At 41.6% G+C, this 17,844-nt stretch overlaps 1 pseudogene; it reads right to left on the bottom strand.

Moving 5' to 3' along the window:
• Positions 1-4,761: 4,761 nt before the first annotated feature.
• On the bottom strand, positions 4,762-5,345 carry LOC128048591 (60S ribosomal protein L19-like; annotated as a pseudogene).
• Between the last annotated feature and the right edge of the window lie 12,499 nt (positions 5,346-17,844).

Raw genomic sequence — 17,844 nt, forward strand, 5'->3', positions numbered from 1 at the left:
TCTGGGCTCACTTATTTTTCATTCTCTATGTTGGAAAAGCTTTATTCAAATTAGTGCTCCTTTTTCATAATTTTCACTTGGGATGGCCTGTTACCATGGAGAACTGGGACAGACGCAACATAGAGTGCTGGTTTAAAATTTTGACCGAAGTGGCTGGCTGTTTCCGCTGCCACTGCCCTGGCTGATGCCCTTATTGCCACCCACTGGTCTATTGCAGTAACCTCTTCATTGGCCTTCTGCCTGCCATCTCTACCCTCTGGCATTTACTTCTGCCCACCACTGCCAGGTTAATCCATAAATGTAGGACTGGTTCTGCCACTGACCAATTCAAAAATAGTCTGATTTAACTTTCTCAGCTTTATGTCTTGTTCCCATTACACTCTACCCAAAGTGGACTGTTTTTGTCATTTTTCAAACACTTTGCTGCTTTCTTGTCCTTACATATCTGCAGGCCTTGCACTTTGTCCATCTGTTTTCTTTGCCTGAATCTTTAGTCACTTTCCTCTTTTTTTCAAACTCTGCTTGTTATCCTGAAAGATATACTTTAAATGCTACCTCTTCTTCCATGAAGCTTTCATCTGGTTTCCCTCTGCTTTCAGTCAAACAAGCATTAGTCCATATAAAGGACTATAAAGCATGCTGCGTCCTTTGTAATGCTGTGTATGATAAATGTGGGCTTGTGTACATGTTTGCACAAATGTCTGCCTTACCTTCTAAGTTAGATTGTTAGTTTCTTGAGGCAGGGACTCTGTCAGACTCGTATCCTTAGAAGTATCTTAGCATGACACATCTCGGCAGTATCTTAGTCAAATTTTCAATTTAATTGTCTAAACCAGCCACCTCACTTCACAAGTGAGGGAACAGACTTTGAGATATCAGAGGATTCTCCCAGGAACATTTATTAGCAGAGCTTGAGCGGGAGCAAGGCTCATGTGTTGTAGTCCAGGGTTAAGACTACTGCACTGTTGGTCTAGTTCTCTTCCAGTGTTGCTGGTGCCTGCTGTTTTCTCAAGCAAGCCAAAAAGAATAAGCAATGATAAACCTTTTTCCTTACAAATGCCTCAAGAGGGACTTTTGGACATGGGTTAGTATAAAGGTAGAGGATTTATTATTTTCTAATGGCTGAATTTTAGGGTCTTTGCTGGTGGTCCAGTTGTTAAGAATCCACCTACCAGTGCAGGGGACACGGGTTCCATCCCTGGTCCAGGAATCTGACATGCCTTGGAGCAACTAAGCCTGTGTGCCACAACCCCTGAGCCCACAGGCTGCGACTGCTGAAGCCCATGCTCTGCAACAAGAGAAGCCACTGCAATCAGAAGCCCCCGCTCACCACACTAGAGAAAGCCCACGGGCAGCAATGAAGACCCAGTATAACCAAAAATAAATTTAAAAGTTTTTTTAAAGGGCTAAACTTTAGAACTGCCCTAATGGCGCAGTGGCTAAGAATTTGCTACCGCAGGGGACATGGGTTCCATCCCTGGTCTGAGGAAGATTCCACAGGTTGCAGCGCAACGGAGCCCACAACCAGTGAGCCCATGTGCCTAGAGCCTGTGCTCCTCAACAAGAAGCGATTGCCATGAGAAGCCTGAGCACCGCAACTAGAGAAAGCCCAAGCAGAGCAACGAAGATCTAGCACAGCTAAAGCTGAATTTTTTTAAATCTTTTTTGAAGAAAAAGGTTAAACTTCAAGTAAGACTTATCTTACATATGCTTGAAATTGAGTATAAAAGTCCTTTCATGATAATGTCGATGATCATTACAGTTTTTCTTTTGGTTCAATCAGTAATTAAAACCTAGAGCAGATACTTGACCCCACAGTAAACTGATGCTTAGGAAGGAGGTCACCTCAAATTATTCACCCTGTCCTTTTGCTATTGTCATCAAGGATTGAATGGGATCGTATCCTCAATTTGCTTCTAGATTGCCATACTATTCCAAAAAACTATACCCTACTGCACTTTGGGGCTCTAGGCGGACCTCGCAAGAATAGCTCCTCCAGCTGTAAGTAGGTAAGGGTGTGTACATATTTGGGGATGATGAATAGTGCTCTCTTTGTTTTGTTCACTTAAGTTTGAACCTCTGGTAAGGGCTTCTCTTGCCAGTTCTGTTACCAAATCATCAGATCAGAATCATCTGTTTTATTTTTCTCCTTGGCCCTTTCTTTGGGATTGAAACTGACTCCTTAACACCTCAGGTGCTTGGAGAGAGCACATCTGGTGGCCCACGTGTTCTTGTTCTCTCTGAGGTGAATGATGAGATGGTGCTGCAAGATGCTTGGAAGCAAATTTCTTCAGAAGGAGTCGAGGCAACCAGGATCCTCTTAGTTTCAGGTCCCAAGAGGTATCTATTGGCAACCCAAGTTGCCAACAATTTGGGGTGGAGGAGTGCTTTGTTTTAGTAGAGACAGGGTCCAAGAGCAACTTTTCTGAAGATCTTTCCAGTTTTGATAACATGCAATGAAAGCTTTCTGTTTGTCCTCGTAATTTCAAAAAGATTGCATGATTTGAAATTAGATGTTATTGTAATCTTTCTTCCACCCTGGGCCACTGTGATGGTAGGTCAGATCACAATAAATAACTCTAGGACCTCAGTTTCTCCCCATCTATTAAATCTGGATAATAATTCTCATCCAAAGAATTAAGTGCATGTACACAAAGGTGACCTTGGGTATTTGGAAAGGATGGTGACTTGAAAGATCAATGTATATTGATTATAATTTTCTCATTCTCCATGAAACTCAGAGCCTGTTACAGACATTTTATACAGTTTCTCCTCCTTGTGGTTGGCAAGTCTGGCCATAAAGCATCTGGAGGAAAAAAAAACCAGAGATGGTGAAGGCAGCAAGTCTTGGTTTCCCTCTTTTTCTTAAATTTTTATTAGAGTCTAGTTGATTCATAATGTTATGTTAGTTTCAGGTGTACAGTAAAGTGAATCAGTTATACACATACATATATCCACTTTTTTATATTCTTTTCCCATATAGTTGGTCCCCTCTTCTTACATTTCAGTTTCCCCAATCGTCAGTTGTGTTTCTTCAGTACGAGGCAAAAGTGTCATCCTAATTAGAAAATGATGTTCTTTGAAAACCATCTGCATGCTAAATATTAATAATGAGAAACCCTGTTCCAGCTTGCCTTCCAGGATGGATTTATTAGTTTGAGATCTTCTTAGGTCACCAGGATGAAAAAGCAGCTCAGAAACAACCCTGGTGTTTAGCCGAAGTTGGTACACAGGAACATAGAGGCTGCTGTGTGTCTTAACCTTCACTGAAGAGAAATGAGGTGAAGGGATGAATATCCACCTTGAATCCTGAAGTAGCATATGTACGAGGAGCACTGGGGTATTATCCCAGTCCTCTGAGTTTTGAGCAATGAAATTCTCTCTTAGTTGAGCCGTATCTAAAAAGATGCACTTTCCAACATGTATTCTTAGGACAAGTTCTTGGAGGGCTCGGAGTTGATAAGGAAAAGTTTTTAGTTTTTCATTTGATTTCCTTATCCATTTGATAAGGAAAAACTAAAGCATGGCAAGAGTTTTTTAGTGCCCAAGCATTCCTTAAAATGTCTGTTATTGACCATTTACCTCAAGGCACTGTGATAGGACATTGTGACCAAAGTAGCCACTCTAGAGGTGGCAGAAGATATAACAGGTAGGACAGCATGGATGAGGTCAGGACTCTCTTCGCAAATGCTTGGCTTCTCCTATTAGTATGTTACTCAGAGAGAGTTTATTCCCACTTCCTTCTCCCCTGCATCCCCAAAGAATTTCCTTTCATCTTTTGAATAAGTGCTGTGGCAGGCAGAATTTCTTAAATGACCTCCTAAGAATACTCTAATCCCCAGAACCTGTGAATTTGATTAGCTATTGCACCTGTGGTAATGTTTGTTGTTTTTTTTAACTTGGCTTGTAGAGCAGATACTTTATTGAAAAATTTATTGGTTATTACTACCAGATAAGAGGCAAGATAAAACCTACTTCTCATTTGCAAAAAGAGTATAAAGTCAACTTAAAATGGCTGTGACAAGTGTGTATGTTATGTGCCTTATTCCAACTCTTGCCAAGAAAGATTTTTTTCCTTTGGACCATTTTTTATGGTTATAAACTGAAAAACAAAACAGGAAACAGTACTGATAAGGACAGGAGAGAAAAATAGGTTTAGAAATAAAAATAGGGGTACTCCAAATAATGGCTTCAGTTCTGTCTCAATAAGGCTGTTTAAAGACAGCTCTGGCAGCAGTCAGCAGTTCAGGTCAATCGTACCTTCTGGAGTGGTGGTGGTTCAGTCCCCACTGTCCTGGAGTTCTAAGGCAGCCGACTGCAACCTTGAACCTCAGTGCAGTTGAGGAGTGCAAGCATACTATATTCTGTTGTTTTAAAATAATGTGACAACTCCCAACTGAATAACAACCAACATCTGAGAGCGTGTCTGAGATGCCACTCATACTCTGTTGTAAAGGGCAGTTTGGAAACACAGTATCTGAAAGCTGGATAGAAGTCATTCCTCTCCTCACTTCACAGTAGGCCCCACACTCCATGGGTGGAGGGGGCATGAGCCTGACCAGAGGCTAAGAGTCAAGGAAGCAACAAAGCAGGAACCCAGAGAAGGGCCTGTATCCCAGTCCTCAGTTCCAGTCCAGTGCACAGTGAAGACCCACCAGGCAGCCAGAGACTCTGGAAGCAGAGAGGTAGGCTTGTTTTTTATTGAATGAGTGATCTATGCAGTTGCCAAAGCCACTGTGTACAGAGAAGAGGCGGGGAACTTTATTTCTTGGTCTCTTCCCTCTTGGACAGAGTCTTAATGATTTCCTCCTTGGCCTGAAGCCGCTCTTCACCACGCTTGCGGGTTTCCTTGGTCTTAGACCTGCAGGCCTCAGCCTGTTCCGCCAGAGGCTTCTTGCAAGTCTCGTCTGCCTTCAGCTTGTGGATATGTTCCATGAGAATCTGCTTGTTTTTGAACACGTTACCCTTCACCTTCAGGTACAGGCTGTGACACATGTGGCGGTCAATCTTCTTAGATTCACGGTATTGTCTGAGCAGTCAGCGCAGAATTCTTATCCTCTTCATCCAGGTTACCTTCTTGGGCATTCAAGTATTGGCAGTACCCTTTCGCTTACCTATGCCCATATGCCTGCCTTTCCAGCAAGCCAAAGTGTTTTTCTGGCATCAAGCCCATGAATGGACAGTCACAGGCTTCCAGATGATCAGCCCATCTTTGATCAGCTTCTGGATCTGCTGAGTTGGCAGGAGTCGGCATTGGCAATTTTGTTATCCTCATTGGGGTCCAACCCCTTCTTTTTGCCACAGCAGAGGACACTGGAGGCAAGCCTCTTCTGAAGCCTGAGCATACTCAGGAGGCTGCGGCCGCAGAGGTGAAAGGAAAGCTATGGTAATGTTATATATGGAACAGCTGACTCAGATAGGGAGATTACCTGCATGGGCCTGAACTAATCAGTGGCCCTTAAAAACGAAGAGCTTTCTCAGACTAGTGGCAGAAAGAGAAATCAGATTTGAAGAAAGGATTTGATACACTGTTATTGGCTTTGAAGTTGGAGGGGACCATACGTAAGTGGCTGCTTACATCTGAAATTGACCCCTTAACCAACAGCCAGCAAGGAAATGGGACCTCAGTCCAACGACTGCAAGCAACTGAATTCTGCCAACAGCCTGAATAAGCCTGGGAAGTGGATTCTTCTTTACAACCTCTAGAGAAGAGCCCAACGCAGTCAACACCTTCCTCGACTTGACTTGGGATTTGTGAGACACTAAACAGGAAACGTGTGCTTCCCAGGTGGCGCAGTGATAAAGAACCCGCCTGCCAATGCAGGAGACACAGGAGACGCAGATTCGATCCCTGGGTTGGGAAGATCCCCTGGAGGAGGAAAAGGCAACTTGCTCCAGTGTTGTTGCCTGGAAAATTCCATCGACAGAGGAGCCTGGTGGACTACAGTCTGTGAGGTTGCAAAGAGTCAGACACGACTGAGCGCACACAAACAGGAAATGTAATCAAACCTGCCTGGATTTTATGATCTACAGAAAGTAAGATAATAAATGGAATTTGTTTTAAACCACTGAGTTTATATAGTTTGTCATGTAGCAATAGAAAGGGAACATGAGTGCAATTTTCCAGTCTGCAAAAAGAGTGAAGTTTCATCTGAATCTTGTGATGAAAGGAATTCTTAGGCTGACTTATCTGACTCTCTGCCTCCTAACTTCATTGACTCTAACCTAGCTCAAGAAGGCAAAACAAGGAAAAATCTTTGAATTTTATTTACTTACTTATTTGCCTATTTACTTATTTTTTGGCAAGACCACATGGCATGCAGGATCTTAGTTCCCTGACCAGGGATCAAATCTGTGCCCCCTTCAGTGGAAGCATGAAGTCTAATCACTGGACCACCAAGGAACTCCAGGAAAGACATATAAGCAAAAACTGTATGCCTATGGCTATTTTTACTATAGCTATTTCATTTGTGTGAGGTAGGTATTTTTTTTCTGGTTTTAACAAGTGAGAAAACTAAGACTCAGATTCAAGAATCATGCCTTTGTTCTAGAGGTCACATGGGTGGAAACTGATAGAACAGAAACCCATGACCAGAGCTCCTTGCATTATGCCACACCACAAGGTGTGGGGGCCAGGATATCATTGAAGGAGAGGGGAAGACGAATCTGGACAGTTGTTTAGATTTCTCAGTGAAGGAGATTGATCTGTTTTTCTTCTAATTATCATCTCTGTGGTTACCTTGCAGATAGTTAGCATTTGCTTACCCTTGTGTTCATTTTATCCACTGCTGGTAATTTCCTGGCCTGAGTAGGCTCAGTTTAGCTGGTTGGCTTAGCTCTTGCCCCAAGATAGATATTTTTTTAACTATTGTGGATTAGAACCTTCCAGGAACTGCGTTGCTGCTTTTAGAGAAACCAACTCTGTAGATCTTGCTGGGGAGGGTAGTTGGGGGGGCGGTGTTTATATGTATGTTGTGGGATGATATCTATGCCTAACAGATTTCCATGCCCATTGCACCCCTAAGGCTTTTCGATCCACTTCTTCCAATATGTGGAGCAAGGACTTTTAAGTTTCCAAAACATAGCTGCAAAGGGTAACAAACACCTAGCCCATAACTCCCTTAACAACAGGAGGATAGTCAGTGGGGATTTAGCTCAGGTAAAATCTGTACAATGCAAAAACTCATAAAATTTTCAAAAACAGTTTAGCCTATGGAGTTGACCAGATTGAAAGTCTCGCAATTCTGGGTTCAAGTCACTTTTGGTTAATTCTTCTCGTGCTTCAATTCCTTCCCTTTTGTGAAATGAGAGGCACATTTTCTTGAGATGTGCCTCCTAGAGATGACATAGAAATAAATGAAATTAGATTTTAAAATTCTTGCTGGAGGAAATTTCCCTGGTGGTCCAGTGGGTACAACTCTGCATCCCCATTGCAGGGGACCTGGGTTTCCCTGATCAGAGAACTAGATCTCACTTGCCAAGACTAGGAGTTTACATTGCTGATCGAAGATCCTTCATACCACACCTAAGACCCAGGGCAGCCAAATTAAAAAAAAAAAAAAAAAAAATTCTTGCTGGAGACCTAGATCTTGTAAATTGTCTTTATCACTTCTGTTTCTTAGTTACCAATTTACCAGGAGTAATTTAACACTAGGACTCTCTGCCAGGGCTAAAATTAGACTCCACCACTCTAGGGCTTCCTTTTCTCCTTCTTGCTTTTGTTTTGGGAGCTGGAGGGAAACATATGTGCTGCTGGAGTTAGTAAACTAAAGACCACAGAAAACTTTTCCTGCTAAAAAAACTCTGTTTTCATCCTACCCACCTTAATATCCTTTTAAAGAAAGAACCCAAGTCTGCCCTGGATTTTGTCTATTTGATTCACTCCTAGATATGGACCTGGGAAAGCCTAGGAATCCCTGGGGACTGAGAGAGGATAAACAGAATTGGAATGGAGACAAGTTAGGCTCTTGATTGCTCCAGCCAGCCTCCCTTTCCCAGCCAGACAGGCTTTCTGCCACCAAAACTGTAAGGTTCTCTGTCATGTCACAAAAGAGTCTGGAGTTACTCCTGTGGGCTGACATCTTTTCTGAGGGTGGAAGGCTTCAGGTATCGGACACCTTTCTTGTCCAGGGGTCTAGGGAAAAGGATCAGGCAAGGAGGGAGTCAATCTTTTCCAACTGTAACCTAGAGAGAAACGGAACAAATTCTTCACCAGGGAAGACTGTGTAAACAGTGCCTTTGGCTGGAGACATAGAGTTGGGGAAGCAAAGAAAGGGATCTTTGTTCTCCCCTACCCCAGCCAGAGCACAATCGTAGAGCTGGGATTGTTTGCTTTGGCAAGAGACTCCCTGCTTGAAAGGACTAGGCGTTCCAGAGACTGGTGAGGCCTCTGTTAGGTTTCCCTTATGGAGCTGAGAAGAGGACAACCCCCAGCCTAAATCTTTTACCTAAGGAAGTGAGCTGGGAAACCTGGAGGCTTAAGGCATCTGGCCCATTCTTCTCCAGGTTTGTTCACTTCTTTCCTTCCCAACGTTACACAGCATAGGATGTTAGATAACCTCAACCTTCCTGCCTTTGAGGGTGTTTTTGGTTCTTGTACTAGTGTTCTGTTCCCAAAGAAGCTACATTTTCACAGAATGCAAGACAATCCCAGGGCTCCTGTCTAAGGAGTCCAACAGGAAATAGGGATTCTAAGATCATTTTCTCCAACCTGTTCCTTTTAGGTTGTATTGCACATGACCCTTATAGTTGTAGTCAGTCTTTCCCAAAATGTCCAGAAATGTCCCATTTTCCTTGGATACCATTGTTGTTGTTCAGTCACTCAGTCATGTCCAACTCTGCAACCCCAAGAACTGTAGCCCACCAGACTTCTCTGTCCATGGGTTTTCCCAGGTGACGATACTGGAGTGGGTTGCCATTTCTTTCTCCAGGGGATCTTCCCCTGCTGCTGCTGCTGCTGCTGCTGCTGCTAAGTTGCTTCAGTCGTGTCCAACTCTGTGCAGCCCCATAGACGGCAGCCCACCAGGCTCCCCCATCCCTGGGATTCTCCAGGCAAGAACACTGGAGTGGGTTGCCATTTCCTTCTCCAATGCATGAAAGTGAAAAGTGAAAGGGAAGTCGCTCAGTCGTGTCCCACTCTTCGCGACCCCATGGACTGCAGCCCACCAGGCTCCTCCATCCGTGGGATTTTCCAGGCAAGAGTATTGGAGTGGGGTGCCATTGCCTTCTCCAGGGGATCTTCCCCATCCAGGGATAAAACTTGTGTCTCTGTATCTCCTGCACTGCAGGTGGACTCTACCACTGAGCCACCAGGGATGCCCAATGGGTAGCATTGAAAGAAAGCTTAGCTGCTCGATCATGTCCAACTCTTTGTGACCCTGTGGACTGTAGCCTGCCAGACACCTCAGTCCATGGGGATTCTCTAGGCAAGAGTACTAGAATGGGTTTTTATGCCCTTCTCCAGGGGATCTTTCCAGCCCAGTGATTGAACCCAGGTCTCCTGCATTGCAGGCAGATTCTTTACCATATGAGCCACCAGGGAAGCCCAAGAATACTAGAGTGGGTAGCCTATTCCTTCTCCAGGGGATCTTCCCAGGAATCAAACCAAGGTCTCCTGCATTGCCGGCGGATAGCATTAGTGTCTCACAGATGTAAAATAGTATTTATGTAGTGCCAGGTGTTCTACAAACCCCATATCATTTAATCTCTGTGACCATTTTATCAGGTAGATACAATTGCCCCCATTTTACAGATTAGGATACTGAGGATTAGCAAAACAAAATAATTTGCCTAAGTCACACAGATGGTGTATTAGTTTACTAGGGCTGCCATAACAAAGTACCACAAACTGAGTGGCCTGACAGAAATATATTCTCTCACAGGTCTGAAGGCTAAAAGTCTAAAATCGGGGTGTTGGCCGAGTTGGTTCCTTCCGAGGACTATGAGGCAGAGTCTGTTCCATGCCTCTCCCCTATCTTCTAGTGGTTTGCTGGTAATTTTTGGCATTCCTTGACCTGTAGATCTATGCTTCCATATTTAGATGGCATGTCTGTGACCAAATTTCCCCTTTTTTTAAAGGATACCAGTCATATTGAATTAGGAGCCTGCGTTACTCCAGTATGAACTTATCTTAACTAATTACATCTACAATGACTTTATTGACCAAAAAGGTCACCTCTGAGGTACTGGGGGTTAAGACTTTGACATATGAATTTGGAGGGGGACACAGTTCAAGCTGTAGCAGATGGTAACTTGCTATGCCAAGATTTGAACTTGGGTCCCTCTGATTCCAAAGTCATTTGTGTTCTTTCTGCTGTACTCTGCTGCCTCCTAAAAATCAGAAAGTTACTCATAATGTCCTCGGCTTTTCATTATCTCTCATCTTCAATCCAAACTCTATATGGCTGCTGCTGGTAATCTCTCTAACATGTAGATTTGATCAATCATTCTCTTACTTAAAAATCTTTTAGTGACTCCCAGTGACTAACTGGATAAAGACCAGACATTTTATGGTGATAAAGAGGGCCTTTTTTCACGCCTGTCTTTTCAGCCTACTTTCTCATCACTCTGTCTTCCTATTCAATCACCATAAACTCCAACCATACTGACCTATTTGCAGTTTCTCAAATACGTTATGCTTATATACTCCTTTAGTTCTTGATTTCATTCATCACCTCTCCCAATATATCCCTTTTTGCAGTTATCATCATTTCAACTATTCAGACAAAAAAAAAAAAAACAACTGTAGGCTCATTTTATTTTTAAAACTTTTTTGGCTGCACTGCACTGCATGTGGGATTTTAGTTCCCCATCCAGGCATCAAACCCATGCCCCCTGCACTGAGAGTGTGAAGTCTTAACCACTGGACTGCCAGGGAGGTTAGGGTCATCTTTGATTCCTCTGCTTCCTTCGCTCTATACACCCATCTCTGCTGTCACCACCCTAGGCTCAGCCACCATCATCTCTTACCTGTGCTACCAAAATGACCTCCTAACAGTCTCCCTGCCTTCATTCTTGACCACTTCATAATGAAATGATTACTGAAAGTGAAATTGGTATTGGTATTGTGATTTGTATTCTTTGTGATTTGTAATCACAGTCCTGAAATTGTGATTCATAGTCTTCTGAATAAAAACACCAGTGGCTTACCATTAGACTTAGAATCAAATCTGAAGTTGTCACAATGCCTATTATGTTTTTACAAGATCTTGTCTCTATCTACCTCTCCAACTTTACCTCAGATTACGCCTCTCATCTCAATAATCTATTTACAATTGTGTAACAAATTACCCCAGATTTACTGGCTTAAAACAACAAATATTTATTATCTCAGTTTCTGTGGATCAGGAATTCAGAACTGGCTTAGCCAGTTGCTTTTGGCTTAGGATTTCTCATGAGGTTGCAGACAAGAAATTGGCCAGGGCTGCAGCCCCTTTGGACTCAAGGATTGGGGTTCAAGCATCTAACTCCAAGATGTCTCACCTAAATGGTTGTTGGCAAAAGAAGTCACACACTGTCCCTCTGCCATCATTTGTTTCTTAGCAGTGTGTCATTAAGTCAGTGCAGACTATACTAAAGGAAAGTAGAATTAGGCTCTACCTTTTGAAATGAGGCATGTCAAAGAATTTGTAGATAATCAATTCTCAGCCTTCTGACTAAGATCAGGTGTAGAATTTGTGGACACATTTTAAAACTGCACTTATTCCTGCTGCTGCTACTGCTGCTAAGTCACTTCAGTCGGGTCCGACTCTGTGTGACCCCATAGATGGCAGCCCACCAGGCTCCCCCGTCCCTGGGATTCTCCAGGCAAGAACACTGGAGTGGGTTGCCATTTCCTTCTCCAATGCATGAAAGTGAAAAGTGAAAGGGAAGTCGCTCAGTCGTGTCCAACTCTTCGCGACCCCATGGACTGCAACTCACCAGGCTCCTCCATCCATGGGATTTTCCAGGCAAGAGTACTGGAGTGGGGTGCCATCATATTCTCCAGCACTTATTCCTATAGGTGATTATTTTTTAATTCAGACCTAGTAAGGAATTTATGTACAATAACGTTCACCATTTTTAAACGTGCTGAGTTTTGGTGATGTGTATAGCAATAGAATCACTGTAGTTGAGATATGTGCAGTTCTATGACCTCAGCATCTTTTATGCCCCTCTGTAGTCATTCCCCTCTATCACCACCACCACAGCCTCAAGCAACCACCGAGTTGATTCTTGTCCCTATGGTTTTGTCTTTTCCAGAATGCCACTAAATGATATCATGCAGTATGTAGGGTTTTGTGTCCTTCTGCTTTCCCTTCATGAAATGCTTTTGAGATTCATCCATGTTGTTGCATGTATTATTCCTTTTTGTTGCTGAGTAGTATTTCATTATAGAGATGTACTATAATTTATATATATATCACCAGTTGATAGCCATTTAGGTAATTTCCAGTTTTGAGCTATTGTAATAAAGCTGCTACAGGCATTCATGTCTAAGTCTTATGTAGGCATATATATTTATTCTTCTTGGGTAAATAACCAGAAGTGGGATTTCTGGGTTATATGGTAAGTGTATGTGGAACATAAGAAACTGTCAAACTGTTTTCCAATGGGAGTATGTCATTTTACACTCCTGTCAGCAGTGTATGAGAGTTCCAGAAGCTCCTCACCCTCCCCAGCATTTTGTATTATCTGTTTTTAATTTTAGCCATTCTAAAGGGTATATTGTAATATGACACAGTGGTTTAAGTTGCATTTCCATAATGTCTAATGATGTTCAGCATCTTTTTATATATTTGTTGGGTGAAATGTCTATTCAAACCTTTTGCCCATTTAAAAAATTAGATTGTTTTCTTCTGAGTTGTGAGAGTTCTTTTTGTATTCTGGATAGCAGTCTCTATCAGGTGTATGTTTTTCATATATTTTCTCCCCATCCATGGCTGTGCTTTTCATATTTTAAACAGCATCGTTTGGAAGACAGAAGTTTTTAATTTTGATGAAATCCAAATTTATCAACTTTTTAATGTTTTATGGTATTTGTGCCCTAGATAAGAAATCTCTGCTTAACCCAAAATTACAAAGACTTTCAGTTATATTCTCTCATAGAAGTTTTATAGTTTTGGGTTTCATAACTGGGTCCATCATCCATTTCAAGCTGACTTTTTTATGTGGTGCAAGGCATGAGTTGTAAATACTGCATCATGTGGGATCTTTCGCTGTGGCTCACGGACTCTCTGGTTGTGTTGCCCAGGCTTCTCTAGCTGTGGTGCACAGGCTTAGTTGCTCCACAGTATGTGGGATCTTAGTTCCCAAACCAAGGCTTGAACCTGAGTACCCTGCATTGCAAGGTGGATTCTTAACCCCTGGACCACCAGGAAGTCCCTATAGTAAATCTCTAAATCAGGTTGTGTGAGTCCTCTAACTTTGTTTTCTTTTTCAAAAGTGTTTTGGCTATTCCAGGTCTTGCTACCAGCAACTCTTGCATTTGAGTACCCCTCTCTCTCCCCATCTTTTCATGTCTGACTCCTTCTTGTCATTCAGTCCTCACCTTAAATGTTTTCTCCTCGGAAAGACCTTCTCTTACCATTTTCAGTTTAGAATGGACACACACTCATACACCGTGTAACACTCTGTCATTACCCTACTTGGTGCCCCCACCACTTGAGTGTAAGCTTCACGAAAGCCTAGCTCTTCCCCTACTCATTTATCACTGTATCTTTGGAATTTAGAACAGTACCTGCCATAATACAGATCCTTGATAAATATTTATTCAGTGAAGGAATTAAGTCCTTTGACTATCTAATCCTCCACCCTTAAATCTCATATTTATCCACTAAAATATCTCAGTCAAAAGCCCAAGTTTGTGAACTCACTCTAGAGTTTGTTGTCCCTCTTTGTGTCTGTATATACATTTATTATAGTACTTACTATTCATACTATCATTATATATGTACTTGTCAGTCTTGGCCACAAGACTGTGAGCACCTATGATATAGTAGCCACTCAATAAATATTTTTTTAATGGATGAATGAAAGAAATATCCTACGTTATGGGTTATCTTACAGTTTATCTTTCTACAAAGTGCATGCTAAATCTCTTGGGGCAACTTAAAAACTAAAAAATACACATACACAAAATTGAAAATAAAAATACCGTAAAGGACCACTCTTAATATTAGATGTAAGTAATAAAAACTAACATTTACCAAGTACTTACTATGTGCCAAACAGGAGCAGACCCAGCTGAGTAGGCCTAAAGTTTATACAATTTGGGGATTCTCTTTAAGAAAAAGAAATATAAAATTAATTGCAGGGCCATGGAGGTAGCCTGTGCAAGTGAGATTCCCTGAAACTTAAATGTCTTTAGTTTTCAAGGCAAATCTACCTCTAGTGCCAGACACTGTTTTAAGGGCATTGCTTAATCTGCTTAAACAACCCTATGATACAGAATTTCCATTTTAGAAATGAAGATGTTGAGACCTAAAGAGGCTGAGCAATTTTTGCAAGCTCCCACTACTGGTAAATATGAGAAGGCAGATTGGAACCCAGTGTGGGTTCAGAGCCCATGCTCTTTGGCACTGCTGCCTTCCTGAATTAGTGTGAAATATTTATCATCCATTATTGGTCCAGATCTGACATCTCCCATCTCAGATAATTCTCACATCTTACAAGTGACTCAGTGTAACAAAAGCTGCAGAGCATGGCTTATCTATAAGTGTCTGAGGCATATTCTTCAGCTAGAATAGAAGCCTGTACTTCAGAGCTTAGTCAAATATGAAAGAATACTACTGAGTGGTAGCTCTCTTAGATCCAATTATTCTATTTTTTTTGTCTCCTAAATTTGCATATCTGGTTATCTGAAACATAGTTCTTTAGGCTACTGCTGCTGCTGCTAAGTTGCTTCAGTCGTGTCTGACTCTGTGTGACCCCACAGATGGCAGCCCATCAGACTCCCCTGTCCCTCGGATTCTCCAAGCAAGAACACTGGAGTGGGTTGCCATTTCCTTCTCCAATGTATGAAAGTGAAGTCGCTCAGTCATGTCCGACTCTTAGCAACCCCATGGACTGCAGCCTACCAGGCTCCTCCATCCATGGGATTTTCCAGGCAAGAGTACTGGCGTGGGTTGCCATTGCCTTCTCCAAGTTCTTTAGGCTATAACTATGTAAATCATTAAAAATATCATGGACACAGATTAACCATACCCAGTTTAATAAAACCTGATTTTCTTTTGGCCACAAGTAAAAGAGCATCCATCAATATTCCTGTGAATGACAATCAGCAATCCAAATGATTGGAGCCTTTTTTCCCCTTAGTTGAAAAATAATTATGAGCCTGCCTATCTTACTTTCCTTCCTTTCTTCTTCCTTCCGTCCTTCCTGAATAATTCAGCCTAAAAGCCATTAGGTGGGGAATGTAGGAGTCCAGCTAGAATGAGTAGCAGCAGTGGCTCATTGCAATATGTTAGAGCCTGAAGAGGGTAAAGAGGGTTCTGATTCCATGTTTGGAAACCATGGTGGGAGCCTGGCATGGAGCATTGGAGCTTAAGCCGGCATCTGTGGTCAAGGAGAGGGAGAGGCAGCAACAGCAACAGAAAATTGGTTATATATAAGTGGGATTGGTCAAATAAATATGTTGAGGACAAAGGGAGCCAGGTTTCTTCTGCCAGATAAAGGTCTCAACTGTGGAAAAAAAGAAAATCAGAATGAACCCTGTAACATTAGGTTTGAATTAGAGGTATCTGGGTAAAATATATACACAAAAAATATTCCCAGGTGGCTCTAGTGGTAAAGAACCCGCCTGCCAATGCAGGAGACATGAGACACCAGTTAGATCCCTGGGTTAGGAAGATACCCTGGAGGTGAGGCAAGACAACCCACTCCAGTATTCTTGCCTGGAGAATCCCATGGACAGAGGAGCCTAGCAAGCTGCCGTCCATCGGGTTGCAAAGAGTCAGACACAACTGAAGCAATTTAGCACGCACACACATACACACATTTTCCCCCAACTCAGTTCACTGAGAGGACCTGGGAATAGTGATACCCCAAAGCACTGATCTATGGCTTCTAAATACTAATTCTCCACTGAAAAGAACCATTGCTCCATGGGAAAATGGTTGTTTCAGGGTCTGGGGAGGGAACTACAAGATGAACCTGAAATATATGGTTGTGCCAAGACAAAGTATGGAATGCTCAAATAATGATGGGGACATGTCACTTATAAAATCAGTCACAGATGTGATAAACAGCATAGGGAGTAGTCAATAATACTGTAATAACTTTGTATGGTAACAGATGGCAACTAGCCTTATCATGGTGATCATTTTGCAGTGTACAAAAATATAAGATCACTATGCTGCACACCTCTAATATAATATCGTGAGTCAATTATATTTCCAAAAAATGATGGGGACATCATTTCAAAAGGACATAAAAGAGAGCTTTAAAGCAACTATTCCAAATAAAAAAAAGTTAAAAAAAAAAAAAAAAAGAGCTTGAAGGGGCTCCCACTGGCTGAATCTGTGATAATTTGAACATCAAACTAAATAATAACAGTAAAAGATTATAATCCACTGAATAAAACAGGAATCTGTGAGTCATTCTGATAGTAATAATTAATAAATAGAAGGGAAGAAGAAAAAGCTTTTCTCAGTAAAATGACAACTAATTAATGCAGAAGCAATGATGGACTTACAAAACACTATTTAGAAGCCATCAGTAATAATTAAGCCACAAAACACGGATGAATACTAAAACAAATGAAAATTTGATGAGGGGTAGGATATTTCCATAGTCTCAAAGTACTTTCCCACACAATACTCATTAATTACAAAAGGGAAAAGAATAATTTTACAGTGGAGAAATCTGGAAGACCTCACCAAAAAGGATGAAAGTTACTAACATTACCATTAATGGGACAAATCAAAATAATATACAGGCTCGAGAATGCAGTTAGAACATCACTTCTGTTGTAATTCCTGACAACAATGCATAATCTGAATAGAATCATGAGGAAATATCAGACATACTCGATTGAAGAACATTCTACAAAAAACTATCCTATAATCTTCCAAAGTGTCAAGATCATGAAAATCAAGAAAAGACCAAGACAAATTCCATATTGAAAGAGAATAAATGCCACACATGACCCTTTTGCACTGTGCTACCTCAGTAGCACAAAAAAAAAGGAATCCTTTTGCACTGAGGAATATTTTTTGGACAACTGGCAAAACTTGAGCAGGATCTGCGGGTTATATGGTAGTAGTATATCAAATATCAATTTCCATATTCTGATGGCTCTATTGTGGTTGTGTAGGAGAATTCCCTACTTGATAGGAATCAGACACTAAAGTATTCAGAGCTGATGAGACATCACGTCTCAAAGGGGGAGAAAAGTTATTTGTACTATTCTTGTGTTTTTCCTTTAATTTTGACATTTAATTTAGAATATCACTTCCTTTACTACTTAATTTAGAACATCATTTCCTTTACTATTGTGTTTTTCCTTTAATTTTGACATTTAATTTAGAACATCACTTTTGAAGATTATAGTGTAGTTTTTTGTAGAATGTTCCACAATCACGTATGTCTGGTATTTCCTCATGGTTCTATTCAGACTATGCATTTTTGTCAGGAATTAGAATGTAAGTGATGTTCTAAATGTCCTTTGAATTTGACATTTAATTTCAAATGTGAATCATTTGAAACATATAGAAATGTACCAAGAATTATAGAAATGTCTGCTCTCACCAGGCTTTCCTGGTGGCTCAGCTGGTAAAAGAATCCACCTGCAATGTGGGAGACCTGGGTTTGATCCCTGGGTTGGGAAGATCCCCTGGAGAAGGGAAAGGCTACCCACTCCAATAT

Source organism: Budorcas taxicolor, chromosome 5 (assembly GCF_023091745.1).
Source record: "Budorcas taxicolor isolate Tak-1 chromosome 5, Takin1.1, whole genome shotgun sequence".
NCBI lineage: Eukaryota > Metazoa > Chordata > Mammalia > Artiodactyla > Bovidae > Budorcas > Budorcas taxicolor.